The sequence below is a fragment of the Martes martes genome (genome assembly GCF_963455335.1).
Source record: "Martes martes genome assembly, chromosome: 6".
Taxonomy (NCBI): Eukaryota; Metazoa; Chordata; class Mammalia; order Carnivora; family Mustelidae; genus Martes; species Martes martes.
In genome coordinates this window covers 35,154,333-35,158,729 of record NC_137893.1, presented here as the reverse complement: position 1 = coordinate 35,158,729, position 4,397 = coordinate 35,154,333, and positions in this window count along the sequence as shown.

The following is a 4,397-nucleotide window of genomic DNA, read 5'->3' as shown; positions in this document are numbered from 1 at the left end:
ACATTGGAGGAGAAATCAAAATGTAGCATTTTGGTACACAAAGTTATTAGCATCTTAAAAGACCCTGATGTGTATTATAATATTTTATATATGTCTCATGATAAACAAAAATAAAAATATCACAGTATAAAAAAAATTAAGGGAAAGGAATCAAAACATGCCACTGGGAAACTAATAAACAAAAATCAAATTATAAAGGAATACAGCAAGAGAGGAAAATAAAGGAACAAAGTACTACATAATAGAAAATATTAACAAAATGGTAATAGTACATTCATTTCTATAAATAATTATTTTAAAGGTAAATAGATTAAATTCTTCAATCAAAACACAGGGTAGTTGAATGGATTTAAAAATATCCACAATATTCAACAGTATGCAACCTACAAGAGACCTACTGGCTTTAAGGACACATAGGCTAAAAGTGAATGGATGGAAAATTATATTTCATGCAAATGGAAACTAAAGAAAGCAGAGTAGCTATTATATATCGAACAAGATGAAAACTATAACAAGAGAAAAAGAAAGTCACTATGTATTGATAAAGAGGTCAAATCATAAACAGGACATCACAATTGTAAGTATGTATGTACCCAACACCAAAGGGATACATAAAGAATATGATAATACTGGAGGACCTCAATATCCTAATTTCAACAATGGATATGTAATCCAGACAGAAAATTAATAAGGAAACATTGGGAATGAACAACACTAAAACCAAATGGACCTAATACACATATATAGAATATTCCATGCCACAACAGATTATTTTCAAATACACATAGAACATTGTCCAGGATAGATCATATATTGGATGACAAAACAAGACTTAACAAATTTCCAAAAATTAAAATCATTGCAAAAACCATTTCTGACAAAAATGGTATGAAATTACAACCTCAAGAAACAAGAAAAATTCCCCATGCTAGGCATGGAGCCTACTTAAAAAAAGAAGAAGAAAAAAAAAAAACACCTCAAATAATCAATTTAACATTATACCTAAAATGGGTAGAAAAAGAACAAGTCAGAAGCTAGTAGAAGAAAGGAAACAATAAAGATTAGGTCATAAATAAATGAAATAGAGAGTAAAAGAACAATAGAAAAGATCAATGAAACCAGGAGCTGATTCCTTGAAAAGATAAGCAAAATTAATAAACCTCTAGTGAGACTCATCAAGAAAAAAGGAGAACTATGGATTAGAAATAACAACTGATACCACAAAAATACAAAGTATCATAAGAGATTATTATGAAAAAAATATACACCAAAAAATTGGACAACCTAGAATTGATAAATTTCTAAAAATATATATAATATTTCAAAAATGAACCACAAAGAAAGAAAAATTGTGAACAGAATTATTACTACTAATGAAATTGAATTAGTGATCAAAAACTGCCAAACAAAACTCTAGGACCAGATGACTTCACAGGTGAATTCTACCAATATTTTTTTAAAAAGTTAATATTTAATATTCTCAAACTATTCCAAAAAATAGAGGAAGAAAATCTTCCACATTCATTATATGAGGGCAGCATTACCCTGATACCAAAATAAGACAAAGACATCACAAAACAAACAATACAAGCCAATATGAACGGAGATGCAAAAATCCTCAACAAAATATTAGTAAACTGAATTCAACAATAGATGAAAAATAATCATTCATCACAATCATGTAGGATTTATTCTAGGGATGGAAGAGTGGTTCCATATTGACAAATCAGTGTGATACATCACATCAGTAAGAGAAAGAATAAAAACCATATAATCATGTCAATAGATACAAAAAACAACAACAACAACAACAACAACAACAAAAACAGTTGACAAAATACAACCTCCCTTCATGCTAAAAACTCATAACAGAGTGGGCTTAGAGGGAACATACATCAACATAATAAAGGTCATTTATGAAAAAATAACAGCTAACATCATACTCAAAAGTGAAAAACAGACTTTTTCCTCTAAAACCTGAAAGAAGACAAAGATGTCATTTGTAACCACGTGGATGTACCTATAGTACATTATGATAAGTGAAGTAAATCAGACAGCAAGAAAAACACATGATTTCACTCACATGTGGAATTAAAACAAAAAAAATATGCAAACAAACAAAAAAGACTGACTCTTAAATACAGAGAATATACTGATGGTTGTAAGGGGAGGAGAGTAGGGAGATAAAAATTATTAAAAAGATCAAAGCAGAAATAAATGAAATAGAGATTAGAAAACAATAGAGAAGATTAATAAAACTAGCTGATACTTTGCAAAGATAAACAAAACTGACACACCTTTAGCTAGACTTAAAAAATACAAATAAAATTATAAATGCAAAAAGTAATGCTATAACTGATGGTACAGAAATACAAAGGATAAGAGATATTATGAATATTTATCTGCCAACTAATTGGATAATCTAGAAGAAATGGATATTATTAGAGATATACAGCCTAATTCAAGGTTTAATCAGGAAGAAATAAAAAATTTGAACAGACCAATAAGGAGTAAGGAGATTAAGTCAGTAATCAAAAACCTCCCCCAAACAACAAAAGAAACCCAGGACCTATGGCTTCACTAATGAATTGGAATACCAACTCATCTCAAACTTTTCCAAAATACTGATGAGGAGGGAAAACTCCCAAACTCATTTTATGAAGCCAACATTACCTTGATACCAGAGCCAGACAAGGATACTGTAAGAAATTACAGGCCAACATCCCTAATGTATGTAGATGCAAAAATCTTTAACAAAATACTAGCAAAGTGAATCCAACAATATGTTAAATGGGTCATACACCACAATCAAGCAGTATTTATCCCTGGGATGCAAGGATGGTTTAAAATTGTGCAAATCAGTAAAAGTAATACACATTAACAGAATAAAAAATTAAAATCACATGATCCTCTCAATAGACTCTTAGAAAGCAGTTGACAAAATTCAACACTTTCATAAAAAAAATAAAACTATTAAATGAATTCAGCAAATTTGTAGGATACAAAATTGACATACAAAAATCGGTTGTATTTCTACACATTGACAGTGAGATATTTGAAAATGAAATAAAGAAAACACACGACCAGTTCAAGGTGGCAATGCAAGAAGATTCTGAACTCACCTCCTCTCATGGATATATTGAGTCTCCCACTATATGTGAAACAAGATTCTCTTAAAGAAAATCAAAGGTTTGCTGAGTGAAGACTATACATGAAGCAAAAAGAAGAAAATCACAAAAAAGCAGGTAGGAGTGACTGAGATACACTCTCACCATAAATGCCATTCCTGGTATACTGACCCACAAGTGGGAGGGAACTTAAAATCTAGAACTTCTTCCTCAAGAGAAAATGTCTTGAATCCCAAACAGGCATCTGAACCTTGAAGACATGCATTTGGGAGACAAGACCCTAAAACATCTAACTTTGAAAACCAATGGTGCTCATATCCCAAGATGCACAAAAATGTAATGATCTGAAAACCACTTTAAAAGAAACTTGCATGTTCAAATTTGCCCTTCTCAGGACTTATCTATGAGGTACATCCAGACTAAAAGTGAAGGAGGCTCATCTTATTAAAGTGTCAACATAAGTGGCAGGTATCTAATTTAATACACACATCTAGGAGACTGCTAGAACACTTCTGAGATGTTACCTTTGCATTTTCTCTTTGTACATCCAGATCCAGAACATAGAGAACCTCCAACAAAATCAGTCCAAGTAGGTCCACATCAAGGCATGCAGTAATTAAAGTGGCAAAAAGTAGTGATACAGACTGAATTAAAAAAAAAGTGAGAGAAAAATAACTTGTTACACACAAGTGAACCCCCATAAGACTAATAGACTGTTTAGCAGAAACTTTGCAAGCCAGAAGAGAGTAGCACAATATATTCAGAGTATTGAAAGCAAATCTTTCAACCAAAGAATACTGTATCTTGTGCAGTTATCATTTAAATGGCAGAGATAAAATATTTTCCAAATAAGCAAAAACTAAAAGATTTTATTACCACTGAACTGGCCTTAAAGAAATGTTAAAAGAACTTCTTTAAGCCTAAGGTGCTAATTAGTAACAGAAGATATATGTAAGAATAAATTTCACTGGAAAGGTAAATATATAGAAAAGGTAGTGGATAAATCATTTATAAAGCTAGTATGAAGGTTAAGAGGGTTACATTACTAGACAAAGTAATAAAAATAACTAATTATAAATAATTATTTAAGGGATACATGAGCTAGAATGATATAAAATGTGTGAGGACTAATTATGTTTAAAATGGGATCAAAATCAGGGGGCGCCTGGGTGGCTCAGTGGGTTAAAGCCTCTGCCTTCGGCTCGGGTCATGATCCCAGGGTCCTGGGATCGAGCCCCGCATCGGGCTCTCCGCTCCGTGGAGAGCCTG